The sequence below is a fragment of the Lemur catta genome, chromosome 7 (assembly GCF_020740605.2).
Source record: "Lemur catta isolate mLemCat1 chromosome 7, mLemCat1.pri, whole genome shotgun sequence".
Taxonomy (NCBI): domain Eukaryota; kingdom Metazoa; phylum Chordata; class Mammalia; order Primates; family Lemuridae; genus Lemur; species Lemur catta.
Window position 1 is genome coordinate 32,344,320 of NC_059134.1, and position 15,902 is coordinate 32,360,221.

Consider the following 15,902-nt stretch of genomic DNA (forward strand, 5'->3'; position numbering starts at 1 on the left):
GTAAGAGGTATTTCTCTCTGAATTACTTTACTCTTGATTTTCTGCCAGGGAAGCCCAGAATTAGATAGGTAAAAACAAAGAATTTAGTCTCAGAAGATCTCAATTTTAAAGTTCATCTCTGAGTAAAGTAGGCATAGCCTTTATTAAGGACCTACGATGGGCCAGGTATTGAGTTACATATTGATATAACTTTACACTTTTTGTATTTCACTCAATCTTTAGCTCTACCTGAGATCTAGAAAGTTGAATAACCAGTCAGTAAGTGTGGAAGCCAGAGTTCAAGCCTGAGCCAGGTCTGTTTGAATCTAAATCCCTTGATCCTCCTGTAACATACTAGCATTGCTCTTCCAGTTTGTGAACAGTCATGATGGGCTTACACAGAGGAGGAGGAGGCAGCTCCGTGGTGTGATCTGAGAAGGACCTAAAGCTCTACCTATACTAGTGCCTAAATCCACACACCCACCCCTTCTCAGTTCTATTCAATCTTCAGGTTAAGGCAGTGCTTCTTAAACTTGGGAAATCACAGACCACAGAGAAATCTTCAGACTTCCAGGAGTCCATGTTTCTTAATGTGAGAAACATCACCTTATAAACTGAACTCTGTAACTTTGCTTTATGGTTTGATGCAGGGTACTGGAGAATAAAGATTTATGCATTGACAGAAATATTGTAATCATGCACTGTTTGGTTATAAGGGGATCCCTAATAAGACTTTACTAATTTTCTATCATGATTGAAAGAACACATTTTAAGTCTCAAGAACTTAAGAATTTCTAAGTATGAAAAATCTGAAATATGAATTTTTGTTTCAAGAAACTCTGTTAACATCAAACATATCTTGGCAGGTCGAGATTTACTCAGAATTATCCATTAAAAATTATCACTGATTAATTTGTGAAATTAATTGGTAAAAGTCTAGTCTAGAACAACCCTGAGGGAATGAAGCACAGGCCAGACACATTTCCCTATGGGAAAGATGTCTGAACTGTGCAGGTCAACGGATGTTGACAAGGGAACAGATAAGAAAACTCATACCTAGGCCAAATGTATCACTCCTGATCTGATCATACAGGTCTCAAATTCAGCCAGGGGCATGAGTTGCAAGCTTTCATCTGTGTTTTGGAAAACAAGATGAATTCTCCTAGGCACCATCTTCTGCTTCAGATTTGTTTATTTTACAATTAACAGAGGAGTACTGTCTCCTCTGAATCCTTAATCTGAAATTCCTCAAAAAGCCTAATACCCCTTTGTTGCTTGTAAAATAAACAAATCTGTAGTGAAGAAATAAATGCCTCCCTTTTTTGTGTGGGTTGCGGGGGTGTCTTTTTTAACCACTCTTTCCAGGCCACCTGGGTATGATTTACTCTTGAGTTCACTAGCACTTTAAAAGTAAGCAGAAATTATTATACATCACATATTTTTGTATATCTGATTATTGTGGGGTATGTAAGTGATTTTTAAAAAGACTGTAAATCAAATTACACCTAGTTATAAGTTGAAAGAATACCAGTGAGATAATATGTTTTTTCTCTTTAGGAACTAAAACTAATTCTCTAAAGAGTGCATTAACTTTTGCTTTCCATGAGCAGCAGAATTAGCAACAATATAAAATGCAATGTACCCCAGAAATTGTGAATCACAATAAAAAGGAAATAGGTATGCAATTTATTAATATTTATCTAGAAACTTCATCTATGATAAAAAACAAAATTTAGACTCCAAATTGTAGAAGAGAAAAGAACAAGAAAATGTATGGATGAATAAAAACAGAACAACCAGGAGATCCATAGGTAAGATGTCTTTGTTAGAGACTTTGTACACAATAACAGGAGCATTGTGTGAGGGGATTTCAGGCTGTGATGTGGTCCCTAGAAACACCAGAGAAACAAGGTAATGACAGAAAGGCTTCCTGCGGGGAAACAAGTATTACATCTGACTAGTGTCAACATTTCCAAAGAGTTTGTGGCAAATGTTAAATTGGGAGAGACAAATGCAAATGTTCAAGGTCCTATAATTAAATCAGGACAAATAAAGATCAGCCGTTATTAGCAATTTGAATACAGGATCAGTTTTGAAATTGATTTAAAATCAAGTCATTATTTTTGTCCTTCACTGTCTGAACTTAGAGTCAAATCTTAATGATGACTGATAATATCAATTAGATAACATTGACATGAGTTAGAGGTTGAACAACTTCAGGTGTGTGTGTGTGAAAGAAAGGCATGCCAAACAGTATTCTGATATTTTTCTTTTGTAACGTTGAACTGTTCAAATCTGTGGAGGTAAGATGGTTAAGTTTTTGGAAGGCAGGCAAGGAATGCTAGTGTTTTGAGTGTACCAAGCTCCCTGCAGACTAACATGCATAATTTTTCTTTCTTGAATTATGGTTATGGTTATTTTTCTTTTATTTCATTTTGTACACTTGTAATACAAATTCACACATCAATTTGGAAATAATAAGAACAAAAAGAAAGAGCCATTACTTTTAGTGAGGCTTTTAACTTTCAACAATAACAATTTTTTCCCTTTAGTTTTTATCTACATTAAAAATTTTTTCCCATCTTAAAACACTTAGAGAGTTTTGTCCTTTTTTGTACACAATAACTAAAAATGAAATAAGATTTAAATAACTTTATGGGCAAGATGTAAAGTAGAATTTGAAATATGAGCTAAATTTCTTTTTCAGTATGGTGGAGAACCAGTGAATTTATCTGCCAGACTACAGATCTTACTGACATAAATAAGTACTCTCTACAGTTTGTGATGTTGAATAAATAGTTCCATCCTACAAAATAGAGATTACAATTAATTTATCAGATTATTAGAGTCCTTAAAAATTTCATGTTTTTATTATTCAATTCTGTTGCTTTTCTTTCTTCTACTAACAACAGAGCCTGTATTGCACATTAATTATATCAATATTCTACAAACTTGGCTTTTTTTCCTGTTCTTGGTAGGTGGTAAAGTGTATATTTTAAGTAATGAAATATGTTAGGTCATAAAAACAAGAAGGCCTTAAAAACAAGAAAAGGGAAACTACACATGAGGAAACCACTGCAGTAGGTGGTCCATATACACCAAAAGGCCCGGTATGCCCGGTATGTTGCCACTTATCTCTTTGAGAACCATCCAATGCTATGTAATTCCATTATTCTAATATTTTTACTCTTTTGAGCAATTCCTTCAGTCAGTGTGATATGCCCCTCTAAAAGAAGCCATTCCATAGCTTTGAAATAGCTACTATTGAATGGAAATGACTGACTTTGCATAATCCATAAATGTGAGCTACTGCATATAAATGTGAATATGTTTCATCCGTCTATATTTAGCTTACCATGATCATATAAATGGAGCACGAGCTAATATCTATCCTGTGTAACACTGATGGGATTTTATATAATATCTTCCTATGCTTAACTGGTGTACTTAAATAGCTCCCCTTTTACTTAGTGTTCTTAATATTTTATTTATATTCATTTAATAAAACTGGAAAAGCAATTGTCAAGGATCTCTTTAGGGATTTGTGCATAGCACACCATGATCCCCTTTCCTGACTGTTCAATCCATAAGCTGAATTCCTGAATTTATAATGAAATAATGTTAGGCAGCAAAAGCTAGAAGGTCTTTAAAAGCATGGGTGAAGACTACACGTGAGGAACTTCCTGTCTTCAGTTGTTTGGACAAGGGGAATTCTTCAATAAATCTGAGCCAATGGGATTTTCTTTCCTAGAAATTTGGAATAAAAATGAAGATTTAATCTTAGCATGTAAGTCAGTATCTGTAGAGAAGCTATCTTTGAGCCACCCCTGAAATACAGGGAAGCTGGACTGTATGAAAATACGAAGAGAAAAATGAATCAGAAGAGGGTCAGTCCTCCTGTCTGGCCTACATGGTTCTTCAGTTCTTGGTCTCTTTCCCTTCCTGAAGTCTCTGTGTTCTTGAACTTAAGATCTACAAAGTACCCTGTATGCTAGTTATAGTTAGTGTCTATTCTGTCCAACTGAAGAATTCTAAAAAGTAATGTTTTTGCGGTTGTTGTTGTACATCTATTATTCCTATGATTAAAATGATTGAGATGAATTGTTGTCACTTCAATGTGTGAAATAGACTTGAATGGAATGGAAAAGTTGAACTTTTCCAGGCCATCTGTCATGTGTCCATGAACTAAGGCTTCATCCTGAGAGTATTTGAGACTATAAAAACATTTTTTTAAAAAAGATAAACTATTTGAACAAACTACTATTTTAGGCACTATTAAAACAACTTTAAAAATTTTCCTGAATAGTCATGTATTAGGATGAATGCAACTTATTTCAATCAGGTGATTATAGCTTTCATTTAAATAAAATGAGGATATAATGCAAGACACATGACTATTAAATAGGTGGAATATTTCTTCTCTCTAGGGAATGATATATACTAATATTGTCATTTGCCTACCATTATTGGGTAATTTCACAAATCACCCCATGTAAATAAAAGTTTCTAGCTAACTAAAGCATAATTAAATAACAATAAAATCATGTATTTTGAAGGAATATTTCCTTAAATTTATCACATACAACCTTGCATTCTTTTAAAACATGTCTTAAAAGCAATACATGTTCATTGAAGAACAGTTGTAAAATAAAGAAAAGTGGAAAGAAAAAAATAAAATCACCTGTAAACTCAATGTCAGAAGTAAGCACTGTTAACAATGTTTGGAATATAGTTTTATTTATAACATTCTGTGTGTGTGCACGAGTGTGTGTGTATGTTTATGTGCTAGGTGTTGGTTGACACTAAAACCTCCAAAAAGGTGTTACATTGTTCTACCTGGATGAAATTGGGTGCCTTGTGGATGCAGGGCCAAGAGAACCTGTTGTTTGTGTGGTGGTAGTAGCAAATTTTGGTATAGGTTTATCAAAAACAAAATTTGAGATCAGAGATACTTTTTAGGGCAAGGGAGAAGTAATTATTGTTTTAAACTGGTGGTGCTTGTAGTTCTCTTTCTTCACAACCCCAAGGAATTCAGTAAAGTCTACTCACAAATGTTTGTGAGGGTTGACTTTCACATCTTGTTCTCTGACATGCGCACATTGAATGCAGGAATCCTTGGAACTTTCCAAAGGATGGAAATGGTGGTTCAAAGAACCTCTGTCTAGCCCTCAGAGACCAGGGAGACTCTAGTCGACATCTGAGATGTGTGTATTCGTTGAGCATTACTATGTGCCTGGCGCTCTGCTAAAGAGTTTACATAAATTATCTCACTTAATTTCCATAAAAATCATCTGTGGTTAGTGGTAAGCCTGGAATTGAAATGTAGGCAATTTGGTTTATGAATCAATCTCTCTCTTTACCATCTATCATCTATCTGTCCATACATACATCATAAAGAATATGCTGTTTTGGCATTTAATTTTTTTCTTTTTACTAATATTGAGACAAGATTGATATATTCTTAAAATTTTTTAAAAATTATTACTCATTTCTATATAGTATACGGGTAAAACAGGATTTTTAAATCTTGGTATTGCATATTTAAGTGGTTTTATTTTTTGCTGTCATAAATAATAGTGTAATGAATATCCTATCATCATAATTAAGAGAGCAGATTTTATTGTCAAACTACACACTCTTTAGTGTATAGTGCATAGTGATTCACTCTGCTAGTATGATTTGGAGCAACTCTTTTAGCATCTGAGTCTTGGTTTCTTCATCTTTAAAAAAGGAAAAACAATTTTATGATAGAATTGTTAGGTACTATTTATAAAATACTTAGCTGGCATATGCCGTAGTATTCAAAAAATAGCATCTTCTTTCTTATTAATTAATTATAAATATATTTTATTTACATTGCATTTGTAGTATTAGTCTTTATGCAAATTTAAGATTATTTCCTTAAGAAAATTCTGACAAGTGGAAGTTCTGAGTGTAGGCTTTAAATCTCTATTACCAAAATTTTCTCAATAACTTTATACAACAAAATTTGTGCAAATTAGTACTAACATGGATGGTAGTTGAGAGGCCTTATATCCTAAACCCTTGATAAAGCTGGGTGTCTTTATTAGAAAAGGGTCTTTTCTGGTAAGTGTATCTGTTGACTGTTCATACGGTTTTTATTTTATGAAATGACTGCCTATGTCTTTTGCAATAATTGTGTTCATTTATTTCATATTGATTTGGAATCACAATTTATATTAATTCCCAGTCATACATTGTGAAATAGATTTTCTTAGTTGTCATTTGCCTACCAGTTTTTTTCATACAGAAAATTTAAAAATGTAACTGTCACATCAATTTTTTCCTTAAAATTTCTTCCTTTGTTTTTGTGCTTAGCCATCTTTCCTTCAACAAAATAAGAAAATAAATAAAAATGCGTATGTAGTGTCTTGTGCCTTTGGATTTTACATTTAAATATTTATTGTATTATGGTAGGTTAATTAATGGCCCCTGAAGATATAAAAGTCCTAATCCCTAGGATCTGTGAATATCACCCTGTAAAGAAAAACAGTTTTTTCAGATGTGATTAAATTAAGGGTCTTGAGATGAGGATATTATCCTGGATTATCCAGGTGGCTCTAACTGTAATCACAAGTATCCTTGTAAGAATGACACAGAGGAGATCACACACAGAGAAGACATGTGAGGATGGAACGGGGAGATTTGAAGATACTGTGCTCCTGGCTGTGAAGGTGGAGAAAGGGGCCAAGTACTAAAGAATGTGAGGAATGTAGCTCCAGAAGCTGGAGAAGGCAAGGAAATGGATTCTCCTGTGCAGCATCACAGGGAGCACTGGCCCTGCCAACACCTTGATTTCGATCCACTGAAACTCATTTCTCTTTCTGACACCTAGAATTGGGAGAGAATAAATGCATGGTGTTTTTTTTAAGCCACTGAGTTTTGAAGTAATTTATTACATCCACCACAGAAAACGAATGTGTTGTGATAGTAGATGTGATGCAGGGGCCTAATTTTATTTTTTCAAATAGTCAAATGACCAAGCATCATTGATTGTGTAATCCAAAAGTTTCCAGCTGCCCAAAGTGTAATCCTTATCTTTCACTATTAATAAATCCCTAAGTATAGTTTAGCTTTTTATGTATAATGTTTTCCTTTATTGATATGCCTATACATTTTAGATCAGGAATATATTTATCTGAGTATTTTAGCCTTATAAATTTGAACGTCAGGTAAGGAGGCATCTGTTTCCTGCTAACCTTTCTTCTATCAGCTAATACATTTTTTTGTTAGCCATAAACAGTAATGCTACTTCCAGATAAATTTGTTAAAACATATTTGCCTTTTTGAAGAAATGAGTTCTTAAAATTAACAATTATAGTTTCCCCCATTCCTTCAATTTCTGTCTTTATTTTATTATTTCATATTTCTCTCTTTCCTTAGAATTCTTTTTTAAACATTTTTTCATTGATGCATGATAGATTACATAGTTTTGGGGGTACATTTGATAATTTAATACCTTCATATAATTTGTAAAGATCAAATAAATATACTTAGGATTATACATCACCTTAAATATTTGCCTTTTCTTTGTGCTGGAAACATTTGAATTATTTTCCTCTAGCTGTTTTAGAATGTACAATAGCTTATTGTAAACTGTAGTTGCCCTATGATCTATTTAACACTAGGTCTTAGAATCTGCTATTTTTATTGTATAGATAGTAGATTAATTTTTATCTTTTACTGTTTAATAAATTATTTAAGCCTATAAATTTATATCTCAGTATAGCTATGATTCATTATTTAAAGTGTTATCATTTTGATTTTTTTTCATTATTTTTAAATAGTTTGAAATTGAGCTTTTGATTTCCTCTTTGCCTCAAGTTCTTTTTTCATATTTTTTTGTTATAAATTTACATAAACCTTGATTTCTACTCTTTAAGTTTTTGCAATTAGCAAATACTTACTTATCTACTATATTAGTAAACATGGTTTCTATAATTTTTATCTTTCTATAATCTATTAGTTTTCATTGTGACTTAATATATAGTCTATTTTTATAAACGTTCCATAAAATATTTATAAAAAATAAAAGAATATGTATTTTTTCTTTGTAGAGTAATTAATTTTGCATATTAAATAAAATGCATTAAGTATATTATTCAAATACTTATATCTTTATTTTTAATGATACTTCTATTAAAACCAAAGGTAATATTTTGAACTCTTTCTATATTTTTAATATTTTTCTATTTATGTGCCTTAATTATATATATTAGTTTATGAATACACATCATGGATTTTGATATTAATTATGAATTTGATTATTATAAAGCTGGTTCACTTAATTTTTGGTAATCTGCTTGCTTGAATATATACCTGCTATTTTGTTGTTGGTTTCCTAAAGAGTTGCTCAATTCCTTTTTTTGAACCATTGCTGTTTTCCTTTTGGATTTGTCTCTTCTTTCTCCCTCTGCTCCACCTTGTACCTTGTACTCGTAAGAAGGTTCAATTTTAATAGACAAACATGGAGAAAAGCCCACCTGAAAGAAAGACTTCCCAGGACCACCTATTAAAGCAACCCCTCATCCCCTCTAGTTTCTCTCTCTCATGTCCTCTGTTTCTTTTCTTCATGCCGTTTACGGTCTGTAATGGTCTATCTTGTGTTGTTCATGTGTCCTCAGCACTGTGAGCAGAGGGGTAAACACACATTACGCGCTCAGCACTTTCTGGGGAGAGAAAGGCACTACTGGAATGAATCCTAGTTTATACCAATCATGGAAGGAGGGGGACACTTTGGCAAAATGTCCAACTGTTGCCAAGCTAGTAAGCAGCAGAGCCCTTATTCAAAGCCTTATTACCTGACTCCAGAGCCTGTCCACTTATTGTCCTTGTTGGTTTGGGGCTTTCCTAGGTCCCAGTTAAAATTGGAACTAAGCACATAATAGTATCCCAATATCATTTTCTCTCAGGGAATATCATTTTTAAAACAATGAGGAGAAGTAGGGGAAGATGGAGGAGGGAATGAGGCCTATTTAGCAATGAATGGTTAGTTTAATACTCTTTGTGGCTTTGTTAATTGTGTATATTAATTTTGGTCCTTGTCTGCATTGTTTAATTCATTTTACCATGTTAAGACTTATGTTTCTCTCTCTTTCTTTTAGCCTCTTGAGTTAAAAACTTAGCTTTTTTGTATTCAGTTTTCTTGTTTTATAATTAATATCTTTAAAACTATGAAATTTTCTTTCAGTACAACTTTAGTTATATCCTACACATTTTTATATATATACATATTTTATTTTGGCAACCCCTGGGCTCAAGTGATCCTCCCACCTCAGCCTCCTGAGCTGCTAGTACTATAGGCACAAGCTACCATGCCAGGCTAATTTTTTTATTTTTTGTAGAGACAGAGTCTCACTATGTTGTCCAGGCTCAAACTCCGGGTTTCAAGCAATCCTTCTGTCTCGGCCTACCAAAGTGCTAGGATTATAGGCATGAGCCACCGTACTTGGCCACACATTTTTATAATTTTTATTTGTAAATAATTTTAACCTATAGAAAAGTTTAAAAATAAAAATAATACAAGACAGACCTGTATACCCTATATACAAATTTACCTCTTGTTAACATTTCACACACACACAAATACAAGTGTATGCATACATATATTCCATGGATAAAGTATATATACCTATACAGTTGACCTTTGAACAATGCAGGGGTTAGGGGTACCCACTCTCATGTAATTGAAAATCTGCATATAATTTTTGACTCCCCCAAAACTTAACTACTAATAGCCTACTGCTGACTGGAAGTCTTCATGGTAATGTAAACAGTTGATTAACACATGTTTTGTATATTTATTATATATTGTATTCTTATAATAAAGTAAGCTAGAGAAGAGAAAATGTTATTAAGAAAATCATAACGAAGAGAAAATGCATTTACGATACTGTACTATACTTATCGATACAGTAAGTTTATGTCATCTGTTTACAAGTTGAATCATCTGAACTGGTGGCAACCTCAGCTGCAGAACTCAATCTATGGTACATATCAATCAATTCAATTTTGTTCTTGTAATGTCATGACTTTGCTTCTTGGGAGCACTTCTAGCATCTCTAGTGGCACTTGGTATGGATCCCATTGTGTTATTCAGGGTTTATGGTAATGCACTAAACACGATGAAAAATACGCGAGAACCAAGAGAGATCACTTTTTACTGAGATCCGCAACTGACTGGAGAAACAAACTACTCATGCAGAGATGATTAGCGTCACATGGAATTTTGAACGAATACTCGCAACACTGGAGTTTACCACAATAGCAACAGGAGGTGGCTACAAAATTATTATAGTAGTGCAGTATGTATTACAGCTAATTTTACACAGTTATGGTCTAATACTGCATCTTTATGCTTGTTTACATTTCTCTCAACTGTGAATGGCACCATGTATGGTCTGTAAGTATGTGCGTAAGTTTTGATAATTTTTAACATTTTATAATAAATTTGTGTACAATTTATGGTAGTAAATGATAAAATAGGCTAGTATCTACAAATATTGTATGCATTTATAACATATCTTTTTCTTAATTTTTTGATATTTCTAGGCCTCAAAAGGTTCATCTAGGAGTTTTTTCAAATTGTTGCAAATCTCCAAAATATTTTCCAACATATTTGTTTACAAAAACAATCTATGTATAAGTGGATCCACACAGTTCAAACCCATATAGTTCAAGGGCCAATTGTACATTTTTTTCTGGAGCAAAATTTGTACCTCATGACTTTTTTGTCCTAATTACTTCAGTGTATAATTCCTAAAAAATGAGCTAACCTATATAAGCTGTGTAAATTAATATCTGCTTTATTAAACAAAAATTCATTATACTTCCTTAGTGGAGCTTGTTTGCAAAAGGTACTGAAGCTTCAGCATGAGCTCATATAGAGACAGGGATCTGGGAATCATTCAGATCAAAATCATGGTTAGAACAATGGCAAAAATAGCACTGGCCCCAAACAGAATGTTGAGAGAGCAGAGTTCAGTAGCGAGGGCTGAACATGGAAAATTTTTATGCCTATGAGCAGGAATATAAAGCAGAAGACATGTAGTATTGAACATGATCATGGGAACATAAGATTGCAAAAATAGAGTCAGATATCAAAGAGAAATATAAGAAGATGAACCTCTTTGAATTTGGATAGTTGAAGGTTCATTTTTGAAGGGGCTAAATTCTTTAGAGTGGGCATGAGTAGAACCGGAATTATTAACAGTATTAAGGAGGGAAGATGCAGGAAAAGCTTTGCGGACCATGCTTTCAGTGAACATGATGATGAAAGACTTAGCACAGTAGCTCAAGTGTGGAAAGGTTATAGAGGGTATTTGATTGTTTATAGGTTAAGGACATTTTAGTCATGTGTATAGCCAGAGGAGGAGGAGAAACTCAAGGTCAAAGAGGGAATACAGATAATTAAGGGGAAACACCTCTGAGTATGAGAGAAAACATGGGCTCGTTTGGGAGGGTCAGCCTTGGATGAAGGGAAGGATTACTTTTTGATGATAGAAAGAATATAAGAGGGAATAGATGAGTATTCATAGCATTTTGATATTGATACAATGTTAAAGGGCTTATGATAAATGGTAAAGGAAGGCTGATTTGTAGAGAATTAAGGGAGTAGAAAAAAGTTCCTATTGATATTTATAAAAATTGAAAAAACTTTTGGAATAGGGCTTTTGAGGAAAAAAGTAGGGTTTTAACTAGGGATAAGTAGAAGAAATGCTCAGCAAAAGTGAGGGCCTCTGCCAGTTTGTAATGGAACAAAGTGATCCCATTTTATGTTTTTCTCCGGGACTACTTGGTAGCCAGGGAATAGAAAGAAACTGGATGATTGGGTTTACTTAAAAACTAATGTTATATTGGAGGATACTCTTAAACTATGTATTGAAGTGCTTAAAATAAATTTTTGAGTTATTTTGGGTGAGTGGGGAGAAGGCTGAGAAAATTTGGCCAAGTACTCAAACTTATTTAATTTATACAAATATATGTAGGTAAACTAAGAAATTTTATATTTTGTCAAATATAAAATTTGACAAAAATATGCATCAGTAAATGGAAAAATGTATTGATCAATACATTTTGTATATTAAACAAAGGCTTTTAAGGAGGACATTTATTTCTTCACAGAATTGCAAAATTCTACAAAGTTAAACAACCAAAGAAGAAGAATCCACCCACAACTAAAGTCTGTCTTTAAATTGGGGATGTTAGGATGCAAGCAAGTTTTCATTACAGATTAAACTCTCTTTGCATCAGGATGTTAAATGCACTATAAACTTAACAGCAAACGACGGCACTTTATCATCTATTCTTTATGTAATGTATCATGTAGATACACCAAGAGTACTACAAATGATGTATTACATCACTTATAAATGATGCATTAAGAAAATGTATACATTGATATTTATACTAGCATCTTTAGTACTTATTAAAATATATAGTAGATGTAGGAATCTATGAGTTAAAGTAAGTAGTAGTCTATATCACATTTCTGTTAACTTTTAAATTAAATTAGGGATAAAACAATCTTTTAAAATAAGATCTGGCTCCAAATCCAAACAATAAACTTTAAAGCAAGCCTACTCTGATGACTCATGTACTTGACACCTTTTTAGAATTTATGTGTACAGGTTTTACTATGCTCATTTCACTTGCCCATGTGTCACATTGTGACTTTCTTGGTTTCTTTTTCTTGCCCACAGACTCTTCTCACCTCCAGTTCCTCTTCCATACTGCTTTAGTGTAATAATTCTGAAAAATGAACTTTAGCCATGTCACTACTCTAGTTATTTATTTATTTATTTACTTGAGACAGGGTCTCACTCGGTTGCCAAGGCTGGAGTGCAGCAGCACAATCACAGATCACTGCTACCTCCAACTCTTGGGCTCAAGTGATCCTCCTGTCTCAATTTCCCAAGTAGCTGTGACTACAGGCGCACGCCACCATACCTGGCTAATTTCTTTTTTTCTTTTTTTTGGTAGAGACCGGGATTTCACTATATTGCTCAGGCTGGTCTTAAACTCCTGGCCTCAAGCAGTCCTCTCACCTCGGCCTCCCAGAGTGCTAGCATCACAGGCATGAACCACTGTGCCTGATCACTATTCTACTTTAAAATAATTCTTGGTGTCCCCTTACCTAGAGCACAGAATTTAGATTCCAGGTAGGGCATACACAAGCTGACATTATCAATTTTCATCTGTCTCAAACAACCTCATCAGCCTCAGTCTCCCTACCAGTATCTCCCCATCCCTTTCTTTTTGAGCCACACGGAGATACTTACCATTTGCATAACATGTCATACTCTCTTATACACACTATTCTCTCTAAGAAGCACTCTTTTTCCTCCACTTCATCTGGAAATCTCTTAGTCAGTCTTTAAGATCTACTCAGCTCAATGTTATCCTTTCTGAAGCCTCTTCTGACTCTCTAAGCAAAATGATCTGCCTACTCTGGAACTCTGCACGGTCTTGTATGTGCTTCAATTAGAACATGGTCTTACAATTTAATATGATTATCTGCATAGAAGGCTGCCATTTCATTTCACCTAACATTATCCAGACACCAATGATATGCCAGTCACTGAGACAGGTCTGGGGAATCAGAACAAGACCGAGTCCTTGTCCCTTGGTTTATAGTCTCTTATTAGACTCTCAGCTTCTCATGTTACTGAGCCTATGCCCCAGAAAATGTGGACCACTCGTCTCTCAGGTTGATCCTTACCCTCTCCCCTCATTTCCTCTCCCCGAATGCCTTCCCTCTCCTCTACCTGAAAGCCTACATTAACTTCTGAGGCACCAATTCAAATTTAACCTCCTACTTAAAATCTGGCTTAGTCCCAAATCTGATATGAGGTCTTCTTTCTTTGAATTCCAACATCTTCTTTATACTTCTCTTATGTTACTTACGTGGCATACTTAATATTAAAGCGGTTGTGTTCTGCTTTCTCTTTGCTACTTAAATGTGTAAGTTATACATAGATTTGCCTAGCATGGTACACACAGATCATCCAAGAGCACTTGTTTAATCCAATGGGATGACTTAACTCATAATAAAAAGGCTCTGGCCCTCTTTCACCAAAACATCACTTATTTATACTGATTCACATAAGCATCTGTTCATAGAAAGTATCAGGTGTGTTCTTTTTGTAGAAAGGTACTGAGTGTGATTTATTTCTTCTCTTTTCTTCGATTTTTTTTTTTTACATAAAAACTTAAACAACACTTTGGACTTCTTAAAATTCAAATATGTAGATTCTGATTGTTGTTTACTTTGTCTTCAAATTATAGTTCTTTGATGTAACCCTCTGATTTTATCACTTTATCTTTGCCAGTTTTTAAACCAAATTTTAATTTTTAAGCCTGCTAATGCCACTATTTTTATGCCAATATCATCCTTTATCCATCCACAGATGATGTTTTTTTAGAAGACAACTTTGTTTTTCTTCAATAAAAATGCATTTAGAAGAAAATTGGCACATGCATATGTTTTACTTTCAGTATTAAACTTGGCATTACCTCCAGGGGCTGGCAGTCCCCACTGTGCTTGCCTTGTCATCCACCATTATGTGCTCTCGTAATACAGCCAACACCTGTGACCACACAAAAGACCATACACAGCAGCTGCAGGACTCAGATGTCCATGCTGAAATAAATTTCTAAAGCTGAAATATTTGGATCTGTGACTGGTTCTCTTTTTGAGTCTTTCAGGAACTGCTGGGATTGCCCAGTGCTGCATAGTGTTATGTATTAACTGTCCAGGACCTGCTGACTCTACTGTTTTCTTTGGCTATCTCTGATTCAAATTGAAGGTGGAGGTCCTCATGGCAGCATAATGTAGTGCTTAAAAGCACACATTTTGAGGCCAGTTTGAAACCCGGATGAGCCACTTACATTCTGTGTGATCTTGGATGAATTATTTAACCTGTATGGCCCTCAGTTTCCTCATCTGTAAAATGGAAATAATACCACCTACCTCATTAGAAGGAGTTTATATGGAATGAGAGTTTGCTATTATTATTAGCTCATAGATTTTAGAAGAGCCTCAGACTTTAGAACTACCTCGGTGGTTCTTAGAAGCACTTGAAGGCAATTTTTTTCATAATGTCTATGATCAATCTGTTTCCTTCTTCATAGTTTTTTACTTCCATTTGCATTTTTGTGGCATGTGTTTGTTATTTATCCAAAAATGCATAAGGATGCTCAAAACATATTGAGCTTATGCTTAACCTTGGTGAATTTAGAACAAAATATGCTAGAGTTTTTCTCCCCTCTTAAGAATCTTTTAAGAACATAATATACCATTTCTTATACAATTACCAACTGTAAGTGCTAAAATAAAAAATGCATATTTTCCTTGATCAAGTACAGAGAACTTAGTAAGAGGCAGAAATGTCAGATTCTCCACCAATTCCATACATGTCCTCAATACCAAGCACTTCTGGTCATTCATTAGTGGGCCTCAGATGCTCCAGACCAGCCCCTCCCCTGTGGTAACTATTAAGTGATTGTACTTATTATTGTTTCCCATTTTTAAATTTAATTCTCAAACTTCATTTGACAAATACAGACGAAGCACTTTCTATGTACCAGGTACAATTATAGAGCCTGAGAATATAGTACTGAATAAAGAAAATGGCCTGTTGTAACAGAGTCTACCATAAATAAATAAAATGTCATGAATGTAAGGTGGTAAAATGTGCTATAGGTAAAAATAAAGCAGGCAAGGAGGTTAGGGAATATCAGGATGGAGAATGGAGGTGGTCAGAGCGGGGACCACTGAGAAGGTAACATTAGGCAAAGTCTGGATGGAGGAGAGGGGAGTGAGGTCCTCTTCCCTCTGTGGAAAGAGCATTCCAGGCAGAGGAAAGAGCAAACACAAAGGTTTTGGGATGGGTTGTGTCTAG

The 15,902-nt window shown here is 34.2% G+C and overlaps 1 protein-coding gene across 3 annotated transcripts in view; it reads right to left on the reverse strand.

Moving 5' to 3' along the window:
- GRIA4 (glutamate ionotropic receptor AMPA type subunit 4) overlaps nt 1-15,902 on the reverse strand; it is a 345,257-nt gene that overhangs the window by 187,981 nt on the left and 141,374 nt on the right. The window lies entirely within an intron of this gene.